At 58.3% G+C, this 20,353-nt stretch overlaps 3 long non-coding RNA genes across 3 annotated transcripts in view; 2 read left to right on the top strand and 1 right to left on the bottom strand.

Annotated features, from left to right (window-relative positions):
* Positions 1-2,679: 2,679 nt before the first annotated feature.
* Positions 2,680-8,154, top strand: LOC110257544 (uncharacterized). Its single transcript, XR_002340304.2, has 2 exons — positions 2,680-3,391; positions 4,608-8,154. It is a non-coding gene; the product is annotated as an uncharacterized LOC110257544 (long non-coding RNA).
* Positions 8,155-10,169: 2,015 nt separating this feature from the next.
* LOC146394861 (uncharacterized) lies at positions 10,170-13,220 on the bottom strand. The gene is made up of 3 exons (XR_014833472.1): positions 13,065-13,220; positions 11,315-11,492; positions 10,170-10,273 (listed from the first exon to the last, which is right to left on the bottom strand). It is a non-coding gene; the product is annotated as an uncharacterized LOC146394861 (long non-coding RNA).
* Positions 12,611-20,353, top strand: part of LOC146394860 (uncharacterized) — a 17,248-nt gene continuing 9,505 nt past the window's right edge. The window contains exon 1 of the long non-coding RNA XR_014833471.1: positions 12,611-12,801. This is a non-coding gene — a long non-coding RNA (uncharacterized LOC146394860). The remainder of the gene's footprint in view (positions 12,802-20,353) is intronic.

The raw sequence follows: 20,353 nt of genomic DNA, 5'->3' as shown, positions 1-20,353 counted from the left end.
AGGCTGGCGCTGCTGCCGGGGGAGCGAACGGAAGCAGATGGACAGAGGCCAGGTCATCCGCGGGGGTTAGAACTCATTAGATCAAAGCTAAGAATGAGGGCGAGCGGGAGCCGGGTCAGCATCTGGAATCCCTCCCAGCAGGGGTGACGGGGGCGGGCGTGGGGCCAGCTGTGCCCTTTTATCTGGACGATTCCAAGTGTCGGTCCTCCCCCAGGCCCACCCGCCCAGACGGGACCAGGAGGCTCAGGATGAAAGGGGCTCCCAGGGCAGGTGGGCGGCTGCACCTTCCTTTGGCCCCTCCCCTGGCCTCTCCTCATCGGTCCACATGGGATGGCCGGCCTCCTCCTGGGGACAGGCGTCTCTCTGTGACAGGTGACACTCGGCGGGGGGCCAGTCTGGAGACAAACCCGGGCTCCCCCAGTTACGAGGTGGTGTGATCTTAAGCAAGTCACCAACCCTTGGTTTCCTCATCCGTCAAATGGGAAGAAGGAGAACAGACCCTTGCAGGACTGGTGGCGGGGTGGCATTCTCAGGGCAGCTCTGCCTCAGGGTGAGCTGGTGCCGTTACTAGCCGACAGCGCTCCCCTCTTCCAGCCTCAGCTTGGCCTCCTAACAGTTGATCCTTTTGTCTTTCCAGGGTCTCACTTCCTGTCAACCAAACAGAACCGGGGGTACAGGCTCCTTCTGCCCCGGGGGGCACCTGGGAGAGCAGGCCTGGGCGGCTCTGCTGCCCATCCCCCACGGCCCCTCCCAGCTTCTGCTTGGCATCCGTCCTGCCCCTTTTTACATCCATGGATGACACACCTGCATTCCTGGAGTGCTGGGAGGGGGGGACATTCTGGTTTTCCAGGTCCCCAGGGGGCAGGACTCCAGCGTGGGTGGGGGAGGGGGTGCGGGTGAAGCTGCCTCGGGAAGCACTGTGCTGAGTGTCCACAGTCATTGTACACACCTCCCAGAGCCACTGTCCCCTCACCCGTCCTTCACGAACTCCCAGCACGTGCTGCGGCCAACAGGTGCTGCCCAGCCCGGCCCACAGGGATGGAGCCCTCCCCACCCACCAAGGCACTGGACCAGACCCGGAGGTAAGAGAAACCGCCACGTGACACCGACACTCCAAAGGGGGTAGTGAGACACAGGCAGGCCTGTCTGGTATCATGTGGAAGGTTCTAGACAGGCTTGTGGGACCTCCACTTGTCTTTTTTTTTTTTTTTTCTCCGTTTCCTTTTTTTTGGCTTTTTAGGGCCACACACATGGCATACGGAGGTTCCCAGGCTAGGGGTCGAATCGGAGCTGTAGCCACCTGCCTACACCACAGCCACAGCAATGCCAGATCCGAGCCTGGTCTGCGACCTACACCACAGCTCACAGCAACGCCGGATCTTTAACCCAAGGAGCGAGGACAGGGATCGAACCCACGTCCTCATGGACACGAGTCGGGTTCGTTAGCACAGAGCCAAGATGGGAACTCCCTCCACTTGTCTTCAGCTGTGACTGGGAGGCTGGGCGCGAGGGCACCTCTGTGTAGACAACACAGAGACTGGAGTCAGCTTGGGGCTGTGATTCCAACACCCACCCACAGGGCACTCCTGGACCCCCAGCAAGCACTTAATAAAATCTGTTGATTGCAGACACCAGCAACCTGTGGGTCCAGCCCCCCCACCTCCAAGCCACCCCAGTCCCTGAGACTCCCTAACTGGTCCTCAGGCCCCTTCAACCATTCAAAGTCAGCAAAGTGAGAAGATCTATCAGCAAGGGGAGGGCACGGCCACCACAGCCAAGGGCGACCAACATGCCCACCAGGCCAGTCAGGCTGCACCAGGACGCACCCCCCACCTGTCTGACCCGCCCGAGCCAAGCTCCTGTGCCGGGATGCTCTGCTTCCCCTTGCGCTCTCTCCTGCCTCTTCACAGTCTGGGCTTCACTCTGCGATGAAGTGGCAGGGTGGGCCTTTGTCATTGTCATTTTCCAGGCCGGCAACCTGAGACAGAAGGCACAGAGCAGGCTCCATGTGGGGGTCACAGAGGGAGCAGCAGAGTTGCGGTCCTGAAGGCAAGTCTTGGTCAAATCCAGCCACTTACTAGCTGTGCAGCCCTGGCTCCTCGGTGGTACCGGTATCGGGAGGTAGTTAGGTGCGTCTCCCAGCAACGGGTGGGAAGGGTTTAGTAAAATAAATCACGGGGAGGGGAGAAAAGCCGCTTGGCCTTCATGGGCACCTGACGAACGCTGGGGACGGCGGTTCCCCCAGCCCCAGCCGCTGCCCTCATGCCCTGGCAGCTGGCAAGCAGACTCCTGTGCTCTCAGAATGCTTCCCACCCCCACCCCAGCTCTGCTGGAGCCCGGGTGGGGCACGGACCAGGGATTTTTGCTAGGATTCTGCGAGGACTCCAGCAGGCTCAAGGGAGCAGTTTGGGGCTCCCGGAAGAACACGGTCCCCGACCTGAGGAGGTGCCCCTAACCCACTTTCGAGGGCACAGCCCAGCTGCCCCTAAACCTGCGGAGAGGGACCCCGTCCAACCTGGCCGATCAGCAAGCTTTCTGTTCTTTGTCGGAGGCCCCGGCGAACAAAGGCTCCGCTCCCACACCCCGGAACTGGAGTTGAAGACAGGAAACCAGACAGTAACCGGATAGGCCGTCGCTGGCAGAGTGTTGAACAAACTTCCCCTGGCGCCTTCTGGTTCCGCGCTGGAGGAGGTAGAGCGAGCCAGGAACGGAGAAGCACCCCGCTCCGCTCTGCGCTCCCCTTTCCAGGGCGAGCAGAAGGCGCTGCGCAGGCTCCGGCTGCCCGCGCCCCCGGGGCACAGAGGCCGGCGAGGGGGGCAGCCGAAGGCCTGGATCGCCTGGCCCGCGCTTTCCGGGGAGCCATCGAAGGCTCCAAGGCCTCACCCGCCGCGATGCCAACTTTCTAGAAAAGGCCGCGTCCCGGCCTCCCTGAGCTGGGGCGCCGTCTCCTCGGGGCTCGCTCCACCTTTGAGCAGCTTCAGGAGGGCAAGAAAGGTCAGACCGGGCGGAACGGCGGCGCCAGCGCCACCCAGGCCCTATTGGGCACCCCGAAGTGTCCGCCCTGCCTCTCATCCCTGTCCCTCCGCCTTCCTTATTCCAGCGTTACCTGCGAAGACCCGGGCTCGGATGGAATCAGACGAGTCTTCGGGATTTCTTCGAGAACATTCTAGAGAGAAGGCAAAATTCACCTCTGAATTTGGCTCGAAGATTTAGAGCAGGAGAGGTGGCGGGACAAGAAGGTGCCAAATAATGCGCGTCTAGAAAGAACGAGGGTGCGCGTCCTGGTGGCGGCCTGGAGAACTAAGCGCTCTTTCTTCCCAACCTGGGACTGAGCCGGAACCAGGTCACACTCGGTGCCTGCGGCTCCAGCTGGCCCACCCTCCCCGCCAGGGTGCGTACTCCCCCCACCCCAGCCGGGGAAAGGCCGCGCGGGGCAGGCGCCCACGCGGTCGGGCAGGAGACCAGAGATGTTCCGGGGGGCCGGCGGCGCTGCGGGCTGTCTCTGCCAGGGCGTTTCGGCGCGCCCCCTGCCGATCGCACACAGTGGGGGCAACGCCACCTGCCCTGGGGAGGCCGGTCCCCCGGTACAAAGAGGAGAAAGCGTTTGTCCTCTGCCAAAGACCGTCTGGGTTTAGGGACAAAAATCTCCAAAACTGAACAAACACCCCAAGCAATGGGAGGGAGGTACGAAAATATGTCTGTGTCTCCCTCTGGGTGACGTTCGGCTGAAGGCGAAAAGGCAGTCGGCCCTTCCCCGCGCCCCCCCCCCGGGCCCCCCGCAGAGCTTGAAAGGCTTACCCACCAATCTGGCCCCCCACCCCATAAATCAGGCCTCCCCCGGAGTCTACTGTTCAGACAAAACTTTAGGATTCTGAGTGTCTGTAACACAGAAAACTTCAATACTTGAGAAAGCAGAGACTGGGTTTGAAAGGTTACCGTGTGTGGGGCCCCACAGACCAGAAGAATGACCTGCTCCCGTAAAAAAAAATAAAAATGAAAAAATAAAATGAAAAGGCCTGGCTGCCATGCAAACGCGCTGGTATCAATCCTTTTGCTAGGGCAGCTCCCCTTCAGAATGCAGCCCCCAATTCATCAGCAATCTCAGTCCTTACAATCCAGGCACCTGGAGTTTTGCAAATGCTGTTTGCAGCTGTTGTTCCCTGGCTTTCCTTCTGCAGAGCCCTCTGCCCTGGAAGGCCAGTAAGCATCCACACCTCCTCCTGGCTCCAGCCCTCCCTAACTTAGGTGGTCACAATGCTTGCGTTCAGGGGCCTCCTTCTGGGTCCTGTCTTCCCAAGGAGCTTTGGAGCCCACCCTGCATCTCTGGTCCCTGAGAGGAGGGTGTGGATCCCTGACTCCGAGGTGGAGAGGCCTGAGTTCAACTGCTCAGGCTTCCTTGCTGCCATTTCAACCCTTGGAACACAGACTCATTTATTTATGTTTTTTAATGTAGTAAATGGGCAGCTAAATGAATTGCAATTTGTAATTTTTATGGTTAATTTGAAATCTCGCTCTTGTTGGCTAATCCTGTTAGTTGGTGGCAAAACAAGGAGAAACTCGTGTAGCCGCAGCAGTAATTCTAATAAGCATTTTATGTTAAATTACAGCCACCGGCCAGAACAAAAGGCGCGGCCGGACTTCCAGGAGGAGCATGGGCCTGCGAGTGACCAGCGAAACGATCCGAGTGCGAGGCGCACCCGCCCGCGCGCTCCAGCCACACCCACCCACCCCGACTTCGAAATTAGGAAGCCCAATTCGGCACCCCGATTATGGCTGTGAATGTCCCGAGTGACCCCCAAATCCGTGCCCCGCCGTCTCCGAGCCTCCCTGGCGTCTCCTGGGGCGCGGGGCGTCGGGGGCGCGGAGGCCCGAGGTCGGGACGCACGCCAAGGCCCTTCTCCCCCCGCATCTCCTCTTTCTTTCCCTTTCTCTCCTCCCTTCGGAATCTCCGTCCTCTGCTTGCTCCAGTCCCCACAGGAAGAGGACTGGGAACGCAGCGATTACAAGGCGACGTGCCTTCTCCCCCGTCCCGGACACGCCGGCCCTGGGCTCGCCAAGGGGAAGGGTCCGTTCAGCTTGTTACCGAGCCGCCCGGACTGAAGCGAAGGGCGCGGGAGCCGGGGCGTCCCGGGGGCGACCCCGCGGGCCCTAGCTCTTTCGGCGATGGGCGTGAGCCGGGTGAGGTCCCCGTGAGCAAAGTGCATTTGGATGGGGGCGCTGGAGCGCGCGGCTCGGCTTGTTGGCTTGTTCGCGCGTTGTCGCCAGCGCCGTGTTTCTTGTCCCTGGCGCCAGCTCGGTGCCATCCCAGTGAGTTTGATTGAAACACGGCTGCAAGAAGGTGTCGAGCAGGGAACGCGGCTTGCAAGGCGGGAGGGGCGAGTAAAGGGACCCGGAGAGGCTCTGGAAGGCAGCGGCAGGTCACGCCGCGCGGCGCTGCTCGGGGACTGCTATTTTGAAATCGGGTTGCTGTCCCCTCCAGGGCGCAGGATGCAAGGGTCAAGTGTCACTTCCTCTGGCAGTCAATCTCCAATATTCCTTGTAATGTTCCTAAATGGACGAATTCATTACGCGCGGACATGTGAATGGGGGGAGGCCGCCGGCGCGCCTGGTCAATAGCGTCCACTAATCGTTCATTTTGCACTGCGGAGCGCGGGCCCTTGGAACCAAAGGAGGAGCCTAATCAATATTGTTTACTTCCTCGCCGCTGCCGGCGTAAAGGTCACTTAGGGAAGGCGGGAAAGTGCAGGCACCCGACAGGTCCTAATTGTCTCCCTGCTTTTCCCTGGGTGGACCTCCTCCACCCTCTGTCCGCCTTTCAAACGCAGTCTCGGCCGCTGCGGCGCGGTGGAGGGACCCGTCTCCGCCACAGCCGCTGCACGTCCCCGGTCCCCGTGCACACGCGCCCCCGGGCGCGCACAAGGCGCCCACTCTCGGATCCACGTGCTGGCGGCCAAGGCGGCTGGATTCAACCCAGTCTCACAGCGGCGGCGGCGTTTCAAAGGGTGTGGGGAGGGGGAGTTGCTTTTTAAGCAGGGGGCTTAGCTGAAAGGAAAGCTCCGGGGTGAGCCGGGCCCCCGACTCGCCCTGAAATTTTTAAGAGGAAGCGCTGAGTAAAATTAAAAGGAAACCGCGTCTGGATCCTCCCTGCTGGGCCACCCCCTTCCGTCCCCAACCCCACCAGGATCAGAGAGGGCCGGGAGTGGGAGCACACAGGACTTCACGATGCCCTCGCACAGCACCCAGAGATCCCTGGGAGGAGATTCAAAATTATCCAGGAAAGAATGGGGGTGGGAGGGGGAGAGCCTGCCCTGGCTCAGCCGTGGCCAGGGCTTCCCCAAGGCGGTCCTAGACCTCAGAGAGGGAAGCTTCTCCTGGTACGTTTAAAGCAGTGTTGGCAACAGAGCACATGGTTGAACAAATTCCCTGTTGACCTGCTGGATTCCTGGTGAAAAGTAGTGACTGTCCCCTAGAAGCCCCCCATCCCTGCCCACCTCAAAACCAGAAAGCTGTGTCTCCCGTTCCTTCCCTTCCTGGGCTTCCCAGAGGAAGGAGACGGAGGCAGAGGGGGCTCCATAGACTCGAGCTGCCAGGAGACCTTGAACGGTTATCTGCCCCACTGAAATCTATGTAGCTCGGGTTATACGTGGCCGCCTTCACACACGTGTTTCCTAAAGGAGATGTGCGGATGCGATAAAGGACAGACTAGAGACAAATCCTGCTGGGCTGAAGAGAGACGTGAGTGGCTCAGGTTACCCCAGGGGGTGCGGCGGCAGCGGGCACTGCTTCTGGGAGTTGACAGTGGGGCTGGGGGAAGAGAGGGTCCTTGGTGTGCTTTCTGCAAGCAATGGAAGGGGCAGCCCTTGGTTCCCTTGTGCTGTTGCTGACAGAACTGAGACCCAGACGTAGGTAGGCGGCATCTTTGCTTCCTTCAGACATGGGAGGATAAAGCAGAGAGGAAGTAAGCGGCACACCAGTTAAGACAGTTGTTACGTGGTTGTCGTGGAGGTTTTGCGTTTCCATCGCTCTAAGTGTTAGATGCATCTATTCCCCCCAAAGGCCCTTTTTAAAAAGTTAGCTGTGAAGATGTGGGAATACTGGTTCTTTAAGAGGGACTCCTTCTGGGTTTATGGTCAGATGGCTCCTCTTCCCTCACATGCGAGTGTTAGTTTGAGCAGGGTGCTTTCACCTGTTTGCAATTTGATTTGCCTGGAAATGCGCCTCTCTGGAGAAGGCACAGGTTTCCCTGGCTCCATTTCCAATGGTGTGCAGGTCATAAATGAGGTTATTTCCAAACCTATTTGTATTCTCTGTCATTTGGTTGCACTCGGTGAAGAAAGGAGCAATTGGCTTCATTTACGAAAGTGGCAGGTATAAATAGGAAAATGAGAAATAATGCGACGAAGCTAAACCATTTGCCAAATCAAACCCTGAACTTCTTCACAAAATTCCAAACTACTATTTGTTCGATCTTCGATTACAATATTAAAAAGGACCGGGGGACTTTGGTGCCAGTATTCTCTATAAGGCAAGCCCTTTTACACTTTCCCACAAAATACATTCTTTTTCTTGAATTGTCTCTAATCAAGCTACCCAAAAATATGAAGGCTGTGTCCTCCTTGTCCTGCTTCCTGTACCAAAACCCTCTAAGGTCAAGCACTGGCTTTTTATTTATACACACGAAAATTTCTTCTAAGAATGGAGTTTTCATACACAATGTGTCTGGACACGAAGCAAATGTTGTTTTAGGGGAAGGTTCTACTAACAGCCCCACTTATGCAAAAGCACATGAGAGCGGAAAGGATAATTTCTGTTAGTTAACATCTTGGAGCAAGAAAATTAAAAACAAATATTTAACTTCCCAATTTGGAATTTGGGCTGGCACCTGACTGTGAAACTTCTACAAATGCATACTCAATGAGTTAAATGCAGTCTTTCCAAGCCAAATAAAACCGCCTTCATGTGGTTCAAAAATAAGATGGAATAAACTGAAAGATAAATAAAATGCGTGGAGACGCCCGGGGAGAGAGCTGATGGGTGTGAACTTGCCCAGAGACAGCGTTTGGACTCTGCTCAATGCCTGGGTTGAAGACGCTCAATAAAGCTCCATTTAGAGACGATCAAGGGGAAATAAACACACGTATCTACAAACACTAACGGTTTTTGCTTTGTTCTCGTCAAACCTACTTTACGGCAGTCTGTTGGAAATGAATTTGCCCTTCTCCATCACGAGGGCGGTGGGTTTCCAAAGCTTCCCTTTCTCACTGGGGTTCCCCACCTGATAACGGGGTTTGTGATTGTGCATGGGTTTGAGCTCATTTTCCCTGAACAGGCCACCAGTGGAAGCAGGAAATGGAACCGCGCACAGCTCACTGGGCTGCCCGAGCCAAGCCCCCGTGCGTATCCAGTGCTCATCCCTCAAGCTTGCAAAGGAAGCAGATTCCTAATTGGGGGGCCACCCCAAAGTGTCAACCCTGCAGGCCTGCCATGATGTCCCTCTGGCCCCAGCACACACGTGGCTGGGCTTCCCTAGAACCTGGCTTAGCTGACCTCTTTAGATCTGGGGCTGAATTCTTGCCAAGTTTTCCTGATAGCGTCCTACCCTCTGCAAGCACGTCTCGTCTCCAAACCCTCTCTCCCAACAAAAACAAAGCCCCTAGGAGCTCAGGTTCAGGCCTGATCCATGACTCAGGCAAGCAATGACCCTCCAGGGTCACTTGGCCACCTAGAACCCTCGGCCCCTCCGTAACCAGCACACACTGAGCGCCCGGAAGCAGCCCGAGCTTCCCCACCAAGGTGCAGCCGGCAGCCCGGCTCGCGTCCAGACTCCAGGCCCTGGGTCACTGGAGCTGGGGTCTGTGGATGCAGACCCCATCCTGCAGCTGGAGGCTGCCAGTCCCAAGGCCAACAAAGGTACAAGTTCGATGGCTAAGAGCCCACCAGCCTCCGTGGTGGTGGTAGTGGTCAGTACCTGTGGGTCGGAGATGGGGAGGCAGGGGGTGCAGACTTAATGGCCTGAAGGCAAAGGCCTTCGTCTGGGCTCCTCCACCAGGCCTGGACTCACAACAGAAAACGCCCCTCCTTCCTCCCGCCAACCCCCCCCCCACTGGGGGTGAGGGGCCGGAGTGCTGCCCAGAGTGCCCACGGGGCAGAGCTGGCTTCCTTTCTCTTCAGGGAGTTTCCACTCTACTCTTTGGGGGGGGGGGATGCTTCACCTTTACTTCTAATTTCTAGAGAAACGATAATGCTCTTAGTAGGAATAAGGACATGTCCCTTTAATAGATACACCTGCTAGTTATAAACGGGTCCGAGGAAATCAGAGGAGGAATATACACCCCAGCTGCCAAGAAAGGTGCAGGAGCGAGCCAGCCCTGTGATGTCTTCTACACATTTGGTCACCTCCGAGCTGCTCCAGTACTCTGCTTCTGTCCTTCTCTTCTACGGGGACATTTGTTCAAGGTGCCCCCCCCCCAGGAGTCCCTCTGCGGCACATTAAGCTCAAGGTTCCAGCAAAAATGAGGCAGAGGAAGGCTGGGTGCAGGCTCGGGGGCATGGGGGTGGGGGCGGGCGGGGTGCTGGGGGGCAGGCAGGGTGCTGGGGGCACAGGTGGGGTGCTGGGCCGCACTTTCTCCTGTTGCAGAGCCTCTGGTCTCAGGTGGTAACTCTGACATTTGGGAAAAGGGAAACCTCGCTGGTAGACAAGGGCTCCAATAAAGGAAAGCTGCAAGATTTTACAGCCTAAAGATCAGGCGAGGAGAAGGGAAAAAGTTCAGACTCCCAGGCCTTTAGAGCAGTCAGCCGCATAACGGAGGTGAATAACCTGAAAAGCGTGCTGGGTAACTGGGCCGGGGTTTAGACCCAAAAGGCTGTGAGTCTCATCCCACCCAAGAGAAAATTACAGTCCTGGCCCTCTGCATCCCAGGCAAAGAGCTAGATTATTGATCAGTTTTAAAAGAGGCACTCATGCGTGAATTCGAGGACCAAGCCATTAAAACAAGGAGTCGCCAGATCGGGCCTTGCGAAAGTCTATTACGTCTTATATACACACACATCTGCGTGAAATACGGAAAAGAGGAAGAAATTTTAAAAGCAAACAAAACCCTGGCTCTCCTTTCACCAGATTAATCAAAATGGAATTATAGACTTCTGGAGTTTACCTAAATGCAACTCACCCCCAGGAATCCTCCAGCTTAGCTGCGGGGGTGGGGGGGCTCCCAGAGAGCAGGAAACGGGGGGCGGGCAGAGTCAAGGCAAACTTCTCTGGCCACTTCTGCAACTGGAAGAAAAGGATTTGCCCCCCCACCCCCGTGAGCTGAAGCATCTCACAGCTTTCCCGAACTCAGACCCTGCCCAGTTCGGATGGGTCCCGCTCTATCTGTTCCAAACCCCTCCCCTCCTGCCGAGGACACGAAGACTCTGAAATGGAAGCAGAAGGCCCAGAGTTGCCTCTCCCCCGGGCCCCTCCAAAGGGGGAAGACTCGCACCAGGGAACTTTCTTTCCCTTTCGCCCTGCGCTTCTGCAGATGCGCTTCCCTCTCAGCCAGAACTTCAAAATCCTTTTGGGTGGATTCTCTCCCCTCCGGATTTCTGTCCGAGGTCCATCCGGACGTGCCACGGACAGTCAGACGCCACGACAGTGACTTCCTGGTGGCCTGGGAACCGCCTTGGTACCCAGGGATGGGCAGCCCTCTGCCCCCCAAATTTACTGCCAAACAATTGTTGATGCTCCTTGCCTGGCCCCAAAGAAATGGTGTTAATTTGTGACACACTGGAGCCCGATTAACAAATAAAGACTAAATTTGCATGTGGCACAATGCAGCACAGATATATTTTGTTTCCATAGTATAAATAGCAAGTTTTTGCCATCTAACTCTTTGCTCCCAGGCTTAATAATCTACGACCCCCTGCTCCATGAGCGCTTAAAGGTCGACTTTGGATATTTAAAGAGCAGGCTCTCCCGGTCGCCTGTGGGGAAGGAGCCCTTGGCAGACGCCTGGCAGCAGTGCGGGCGCGGGGGGAGGGGGGGTGTCTTTCCATCAAAGCGACGCCAGGGGGCAAGAGGCGTTAACAAAGAACGGGCTGCGGCGCGCTGCCTTTATCTGCCCGTGCGTGTCACACTTTACAGGGCGAAATGTCATTTTGCAAGGTTATACGTTTCCAATTCCACACAGAGCCTTATCACTCGTCCTTTACCTCTTGGGCACAAACAAACAGCCTCTTTAAATAAAACCAGAGAAGGGGAACATATACCTTTGTACAATTAAAAATTGCACAAGAATGCCAAAATGTACTGAAGCTTGCGGTTAATCCGACTTACCTTGCTGATACTTTGGCCTAATCCTATTTTCTCCTCGCATTGAAATGATTCTGCCCGGCTGTGTCTTGTTCTTCCAGGGGACGGTTTACCTGGCCGGAGGGTAGAGGGGAGCCGAAGCCCTGGCCGGCCGGCCGGCCGGCCGGGCCCAGCCTGCTGGAGGTCCCAGGTCAGAGCCTGCCTGGCGAGACAGAAAGCAAACGAAATCACTCAAGGGAAACTTCGCTGGAGACAAAACACATTCAATTTCCTGACTCCTCCGCTTTCTCTCCCGAATTATTTGCTTTTGCAGAGGCACATTAAACAAATTAAACACTAAAAATGGAAGCTCCTTTGCTCCCTGGCTCCGAAAATAGTATTTTTTTTTTTAGGGATACGGTAATAACAATAATAAAAATGAAAGAAAACAATAACACTCTGGCTCTTTAAAATAAACTCATTTTGCCGCCTAAAGCCCTTTTGGCAAATTCTCATCTTGCAGAGAGCAGTGCAGACAATGGGAGCTTGTGCTAATGGCTGCGCTGCTCTGCTAATAGTCCTGGAAGCTTCTACGTGCTTTTTTGGGCATCCGTTCACACCTTCACCTTGCAAACGGCAGCCAGCCCGGGTGATTCCCCACTCTGTCAGCCTGGCTCCCCGGTCCAGATAAGTCCCAAGAAAGGGACTTGGTCTGCGTGGGTGTGAAGGGGGCTGCCACACGGTCAGGGAGTCAAATTTTGTTATCTCCGTTTTCGGATTTTGTTTCTCCTGCACGCCCTCCCCCTCCCACCCCCCACTCCCAGTATCATTTCTCTTTGAAATGTCATGAACTTGGCGCTTTCAGACCAAACCGCTGGGCTCAGGCCCCAGACAATAGGACTGTCAGAGGGCCAGCGCGGAGCTTTTTCTGCGTGTTCACCGAGCGTTAAGCCTTTATCCCACAAAACGGCTGTCTGACCGGGTCAGACAAAAGCCAACTTCCATCTTCCGCCTCCGAGGGGATCTGGGCAAAGCCGGGTGTACAGTACTGCGAGCCCCAGGCAAGGCTGCCCCCCCCACCCCGCCCCCCAGCCTCTGGCGGGGCCAGCCTGGGTTAGTCCTACCAGCCCCTGTCTCCCTGGGCACCTCCAGGCCGCCCTCTTCCGCTCCAGGGTCTTCAACCCCGGCCCATGCCCCCGGTCCCAAGTGGCAATGGCTCCGGCGGGGCTCTCTGCGGCCACGGTCCCCCCCCCCGCCCCCCGCCTCGCTCAGGAGCCCCGCCCGCAGACCTGGAGACCCTCCCTCCGCATCCCCCAGGGCTAGTCCCTTCGGTCTCCGGCCAGGCCTCTGGGGGCCTGTGCAAGGGTGTGTTTGTGAGTGTGCACGTATGCACGTATGGCCGCGTGCGAGGGGTGGCCGGTGAGCCCGGCGGAAGGCTGACTCCCCACACCACGCAGCTCGCAGAGGAGAAAAGCAGCCGTGCTTGTTCCAGAAAGACTGATGTGCACTCCGGCGCGCCCTGGGCACCTGCGGTGAGTTGGGGCCTTCCGCTCGACCCCGCCGCCGCCGCTGCCGCCGCCGCAGGCGGGTCCGGGGGCGGCAGTGGGGTGGGGCCGGCCCCCGCCCCCAGCTCTCAGCGGACTCGAGGGACCGGAGCTCTCGGCGGCTGCCGAGAGTTGCTCTGATCCCGATTCATGGGTCAAACATTCAAGGCCGCTGCGGGGAGTGTACGGGACCGGGCCGGGGTCGGGGAATGGGGTGCGTGCGCCCGGGACCCGCAGCCCACGAGCCCTACCTGGCCCCCTCCCCTCCCGGCGTGAGCGCGGGTGAGGGGCGGGAACCGCAGGCGGAGGGGGCCCCGCCGCCGCAGGGGAGAGGGGTCCTCAGCAGGAAGGTGTCGGGGCTGGGGTTCCTCCCTCCGCCACCTAAGGCCTGAGTTTCCGCGATGGGCAGGGGGCGGGAAGGAGGGCGGAAGAGGCGGTGAGCTAGGACGACCCGCCCCCGCCTGCGGCGGAGCGCTGGCGGATTCGGGTTCACTTCCCCAAGCAGGGGCTGGAGCTTGGAGTCTGGGGTGGCGAGGTGGGAGGTGGGGAGGCCGGGGCCGTGGGCAGAGGGGCGGCCCTGGGACGAGGCCAGGTCCGGCGAGGGAGGCTCTTTCCATTCCGCGGAAGGGTCCGGGTTCGAGCCCGGGGTTGGGGAGGGGGAGGTTGGGGGGGTGAGATGGGGACAGCGGAGGTGGGGGTGGGAGGATGGGCCGGACTCGATGAGGGGAGGATTATGGCCTCGCAGAGCAGGAAGTAGGGACCAGCTCACAGCTGCTGACACTAGCTGCCTTGTGACCTTGAGTGTGACCTTGAGCAAGTCCTCATCTGTACACGCCCGGAGTGGGTGGCCACTTCTCGCGTGGCTTCTGGCGGGAACGTTCTGTTTTCGGTGCAAAGAGTTGGTCCCGCCTCCGTGGTCCGGTGGAGTTCTGGAGTGTGCCCGGGGACCCTGGCGCCTCACGTGGGGGATGGCAGCGGGGGGGGGGGGGGGCGCTTTCATAAGGAATGACCAAATGCCGCTAAGTGAAAATAAAAATACTTCTCCAAGGTGCTTTCCTCCTGGGAGGGGGCACCCTGGCGCTGAGGTCAAGTCCCTCAGGCATCAGGGTGTTCCCTGGAGGCTGCAAGTGCCTGTGTCCGGGTGGATGCTCGCCAGTCTGGGGGCAGCAAGCAGCCACCATGCCCTTCGGAGCTGTTTCAGGGTCCCCGGATACCACTTGGGGCAGAGGAGGCCAAGATGACAAGGCCCATCTGAGGGGCTCAGAACCCCCCCGGGTTGAGCCCTGGCCTCAACCCTGCTCTACCCTGATGTCCTCTCTGTGCTGTGTCCTGTCTAATGGGGACAGATCAGCTGAGTCTGACGTCCCCCGTCTTCCTGCACCACCGCTCACAGCCTTGGGGTGCTGGAGATGGGCTGGAGGTGGGCTGGACGGCTTCCCCGTCGCCCCCTGGCCCGGCCGCCGTCCAGGCGTCCCTTTACCCACCTCCACCGGTTTCCTGTGGCTGCTGTAACAGCACCACGGACTGACTGGCTTAAGATCACGGAAAGCTTTCTCTCACGGTTCTGGAGGATGGAAGTCTGAGGTCAAGGCGTGGGCAGGCCCTTCCTTGCCCCTTTGGGCTCCTGGCGGCAGCTGCCAGCCCCCAGTGCTCCTCGGCTTGTGGCCGCAGCATCCTCAGCCCTGCCTCCGTGTCACACAGCCTCCCTCTGCCTGTGAGTCTCCATGAATCATTTTCCCTCAGTGTGTCTGTGCCTCTGTTCTGAGCAGGCCTGAGAGATGACCTTGGGTCCCAGAAGGCCATGAGGTCACCGAGGCAGCAGGAGCAAGACCCCAATGCAGCAGGGGAAGGGGGGGAGCTCCTTCGCAGCTTCCTTTCCTCCCCACAGGTTCCCGTGGCCCTGACGCTCCCAGGGCCTCTGCCCTGCCGACTCCACCCCGTCTTCTCCTCTGGAGCCAGGACTCAGCACCACAGCTCAGTCTAGCAGCTCCTGCGAGGGTTTGTGACAGAACAGCTCATCCTGAGTAGACTCGAGGCTCTGCTGCATCCTCGAAAGCCAGAGGTTCCAGGAAACTTGAAAGCTGTGCCCTTGGCAGCAGCGCCACGAGTTCTGGCTGTGAGCAGGTCAGCGCTCAGCCAGCGGGGGAGCAGGCACTGGGCTTGCAAACTCGGCTCCATGCTGCTCCTGTGACGCATGGTGACCCACTTGGCCCCCCGGGTCTGCCTCCTCTGTGACACGGGAGACCCTCTTCTATCCCAAGCGCCCAGCAGGCTGCGGGTCCGGCAGGAGGGTTCCGTGGAGGGTTCCGTGAACCAGGCGCAGAGCCTCTGGGTTCCATTAGCTCCTGGCTGCACGAGGTGCCACCCGGGAGCTGATTTTCTCACCAGCATCAGGGTGGAGACCCACTGGCTTGCCTTTGGGATTAGTTCCTGCCAGGGGCACCTGGCTGACCAGCCTCCCTTAGAGCCCTGGGGACAGAAGCCTGGCTCCTGGGGACCAGGAGGGAGAGAGCCACCGTGAGTCACTCCTCTGCCTTCTTCTGGGGTCCCCCTTGGTTGGTTGGTTGGTGTCAAAGAGGCCTGAGCACAAAGGCCCCTTTCAGCTCAGAGTCTTGAAATTTGTATTATGAACTGAAGCCGGCCTGCTCCCCGAGAAGCCCTCCTCCTGGCACTGTTCCCGACCCCGTCCCCATCCGGCCTGGGAAGGGTCCCTCCTCCAAGCTCCCAGAGTGCCCGGGACGAGGTCTGTCACAGCACACACGCAGTGGTGGTGCCATGACATTGTGCCTCCTGGTCTGTCCTGCATCCCCAGGCTGGCGGGCCTTTCAGAGCCCTGCCTGCAGTAGGTGCCTAATGAATGCAAGTGCAGCATCCATGCCATCTCTCCCCCCAGCGGGGACAGAGGGGGTGCTCTACTGTTTCAAGCCCCTTTCCCTGGAAAGTGTGTCTCAAGAAGACAGGACTTAGGGTAACATCCACTGAAGCTGCTTTTTTCCACCCTGAGCTCAGTCCACAGGAGAAAGGTCTCGTTGCCAAACGCAAGGGGGTGATGCAGATTAAAACCTGGACAAGTGACCTCCCACCCAGAAGAGGCAGGGTCCCAGCCTGTGTGTGCCGGGGTTCATATCCTGCCTGGGTGGGGCGGTGTTCTGGTTGGAAACAGGCGGACCAGGGGGCCGTGAAGTCTCTTGGGGCAGCACCTCTGCACCCCTGGGAATTGACCCCCCCTCCCCCATCAGGGGCTGGAGTTAACCTGCGACTCGGGCCCCAAACCCCAGGCTGCTCCCTCGGGCTGTGGGTGTGTTCCAATCTCAGAGGGGCTTCCTCCAGCCTCAGGGGGAAGCAGGCGCCCTCCCTCCAGCTGTCCGTGACCTTGAGCACCAGTCTAATGATAGGAACGGTGAGGCTTGTCTGTGCACCACGGAATGCTGAGCGAACGCTTGTCTGAGGCAATGAGCTGATGCCATCATGATTCAGACACACAGGCAGCAGGCACTGCGGGCCGGGCGCTGTTCTACACACGCTCCGTACGTTAACTCACTCCATCCCCGGGGCAGGTCTGTGAGGTGGCATTTTCATTCCTGCCCACTTTCTAGCGCAGGAAGCAGATGTGGGGGCCGGGGTTCGGTGGCTTCAGCTCAGGGTCTCTGGGAATGTCAGCCCGCTGTTGGCAGTGAGGGGCTGTCAGGAGCCACTGCCCTGGCCTTGATGCTGGGCAGACCCCTCGGCTCTGCCCCGTCCCCTGCTCCCTGAGACCGGGCCCTGGGGGGTCACCTGGGGAACGGTCTGTATGTAGTGCCCGGATCAAGGCAAAGCTGCACCACCAGCGTGTTGGGTGCCCTGCCAAGGGGACTGGGCGGACAAAGGGCTTCAGTGCAGCCCCGACTGCCAGAATCTCCGTGTGGAAGGCCTGGGGCATCGGTGTCCTCACTCGGTCTCTCAGGCAGGCTGTCCTCATCCATCAGTAGATCCAAAGCCAGCTCCATGGACTCGCTGAGATGATTCACCCGGAACGTGGAAGGGGTTTGAAGAGTGTTATTGAGCATCCAAATGCAGCTGCTTGCTGTCATTAAAGCGAGCCACGTCTGGTGTTCCTATTGCAGCTCAGCGGTAACGAACCCAACTAGTATCCATGAGGATGTGGGTTCGATCCCTGGCCCCAACCCGTGGGTTAAGGATCCGGCGTTGCCATGAGCTGTGCTGTAGGTCGCAGACGTAACTTGGATCCCAAGTGGCTGTGGCTGTGGTGTAGGCCGGTGGCTACAGCTCCAATTGGACACCTAGCTTGGGAACCTCCATATGTGCGGGTGTGGCCCTAAAAAAAAAAAAAAAAATAGCCACGTTGGATGCCTCATGTGAAAGAGGAAACGGCCTGGGGCAGAAGCTTCTAGTAGCTGAGGCCAGGGCACTGGCCTTTCATCCCAGTGGGGAGCAGAGAGCTGGACGGGGAGTCGCATTGTTTAGGTTTCGGTCTGTCCGAGCCATTTCCGTTTTCTGGTTTGTCAAAGGCTGTGTGACGTTAGCACACTTTAAGGTCCCTTCGAGTTCAAAATATGTGGCATTTTTAGTTTGAAGATGGATGGTCACATCCTCATCAGAGTTTGGGTTTCTCGGGGTTGTTGTACCAGAGCTGGTCAGTTAAACCCTGATTCATCTCCTCTCCTTCCTTCAGTCCCCTGGGTCTAAAAAGCAGCGTGTCCTCACCGGGGATACAGGTGTGGTCGTGGAAAAGCCTTGGTGTGAGGCTCCCGGGGCCATGTGACTGTCGGATGCCGACGGGCTAGGTGTGAGCCACACAAGGTAAAGGCAGGCTGGCGCTGGAAGGAGAACTACCAATCAAAGGGAAGCATAAGGTCCAGCACCAGGGGTGCCCTCTCGTTGCCCTGGCATGAAAACTTAGACGCTCCTTCGACTGCATCGTTTCTGAAAGAAGAAACCCTGGTCCTTAGTGGTCCAGTGATACCCGGACTCTTCCCGTCAGCATCTTGTTCAGTCTTACTGATTTCACCAACCCTCTGCGCTCGTGTTAGTGCATCCAGAGGTGTGATGGTCTCCTTGGGAAAACAAAGCCAACCCGCAGGAAGCCACGAGGGGAGGGGAAGGGCTAGATCAGCCGTGAACCTGAGATGCGGACAGGAAGAGTCCCAATATCACTGGACCACTAAGGACCTATAGGTTTCTTCTGTTAGAAACGATGCAGTTGAAGGAGCATCTGAGTTTTCAGGCGGCGGGGGAAGCACCTTTCTGCCTCATGCTTCTGCTGGGGTCTGCCACTCTCCCCTCTGGGAACCTGGAGGGTCTCGCAGTGGCGCCGGCTGTTTACACCCCTTCCTCCCAGCCTGCCGCCATCATTCCTCGCATGAGCCCAGGCTCCCGGGCGGGGATGGCCAGAACCAGGCGCTGGGCTGCCCCCGGCTTGGGCAGGGGAGCCAACTAAACTGTTGGGTCGGTGAGAACACGCTCACTCAGGGAGCGGAGCTCTACCTGGCTCTGCCCCTGCAGCAATGCATTCCTTCCCGCCAGGGCCCGTGAGCGGTGCTTTGGGGCCTTAGCGTGAAGGCCAGAGGACCAGGAGCTGCCCTGGGCGTGTGGCAAGTGCAGAGACCTTGGGCCACACTGCCTCCCTGCTGGTTGGGTGGCACAGGGTGGGAGTGCCTTCACAACACTGTAAGGTAACTCAAGGAAACCGAGAGGTCAGCCGGAGGTTTCACCGGGGGTCCCCAGCCAGTAAGGCACAGAACAGAATTTAAGTCCAGCTTCTTGATGCCGAAGCCTGCTGACCCTCCACTTCCATGCCAAGCCAGCCCTCAGCCCAGGTGTAGCCCCAGCAGGAGTAGAAGGAGCGGGTCCCCATTCCTGGGGGGCCTCCAGAAGCAGCCAGAATGCAGGTATCCCCCACCCGCCACCAGCAGGGTGACGCTGAGCTGTGTGTGTTGTGGGGTGAGAAGGGAGCTGGCATGTCTGCCTGGTCTGAGATCGGGGAAGAATCCCTCCAGAAGGAAGGGACGGGAGAGCCAAGCCCCGGCCCTTAAAGGAGCTGCCCAGGCAGGGCCAGGGCGGTTCCAGCAGAGGGGCAGCCTGGCGGAGGCTGAGAGGTGGGGCTCGGCCTGCGGGCGCACCTGTGGGAGGTCATCCTGGCTGAGGCTCATGTGGCCAGTGACCAGTGAGTGGGAAAACAAGAAGAGGCTGTGAAGGACCAGCCTTCGCCCCAAAGAGTTGCCTATAAGCAGTGGTGATGCTGCTGCTGCTGCTGACAGGGATCACAATGACAGTGATGATGGGGATGGTGGGGATCATTGATGATGGTGATGGTGGGGATGAGGATGGTAATTGATGGGGATGATGGGGATGGGGATGATGGGGATGATGAGGTGATGGGGATGATGGGGATGATGGGGATGGGGAGGTGATGGGGATGATGATGGTAATTGATGGGGATGATGGGGATGGGGAATGATGGGGATGATGGGGATGATGGGGATGATGGGGATGGGGATGATGGGGATGATGGGGATGGGGAGGTGATGGGGATGATGATGGTAATTGATGGGGATGATGGGGATGGGGATGATGGGGATGATGAGGTGATGGGGATGATGGGGATGATGGGGATGGGGAGGTGATGGGGATGATGATGGTAATTGATGGGGATGATGGGGATGGGGATGATGGGGATGATGAGGTGATGGGGATGATGGGGATGATGGGGATGGGGAGGTGATGGGGATGATGATGGTAATTGATGGGGATGATGGGGATGGGGAATGATGGGGATGATGGGGATGATGGGGATGGTGATGATGGGGAGGTGATGGGATGATGATGGTAATTGATGGGGATGATGGGGATGGGGATGATGGGGATGATGAGGTGATGGGGATGATGGGGATGATGGGGATGGGGAGGTGATGGGGATGATGATGGTAATTGATGGGGATGATGGGGATGGGGATGAGGATGAGGATGATGGGGATGGTGGGGATCATTGATGATGGTGATGATGGGGATGGGGTGATGGGGATGATGGGGATGGTGAGGTGATGGGATGATGGTGTTGATGAGTTAATGATGAGAGAGCATGGAGTTCCTGTTGTGGCTGCAGCGGCTCAGTAGCTGTGGAGGTGTGGGTTCGATCCCCGTAAAAGGGTCTGTCATTGCCATGGCTGTGGCATAGGTCGTAGCTGTGGTTTGGACTCGATCCCTGGCCCAGGAACTTCCATATGCTGGAGGTTCGGCCATTTAAAAAAAAAAAAAAAATGATGGGATGGCAGGAAGTACAGGTCTCACCCCCGCCAGGAGGAGGAGGTAGAGAAGAGCGCTGACAGGTGGGCTCAGTGCAGGGGGCCCAGGTGGAAGTGCAGATTCATGGGCTGGTAACGGCAGGGAGCGGGCACCCTGCGTGGCCTGAACCTGGCGCCAGAATGCCTCAGGATAGGCAGCAGCCCACAGTGGCCCTTCAGGCAGGGAGCAGGGGCTGCCCTCCTCACAGCTTCCCACCTGTCATTTCCGGCCGGCCCTCTCAGGGCCCAAACCCACCAGA

Source organism: Sus scrofa, chromosome 18, assembly GCF_054392235.1.
Source record: "Sus scrofa isolate SSC_HxYL_T2T_F1_AM1 chromosome 18, Sscrofa_HxYL_maternal_Yorkshire_Landrace_v2.0, whole genome shotgun sequence".
Taxonomy (NCBI): domain Eukaryota; kingdom Metazoa; phylum Chordata; class Mammalia; order Artiodactyla; family Suidae; genus Sus; species Sus scrofa.
Note: the sequence above shows the minus strand (reverse complement) of the source record. Positions and strands in the feature narration are given on the sequence as shown.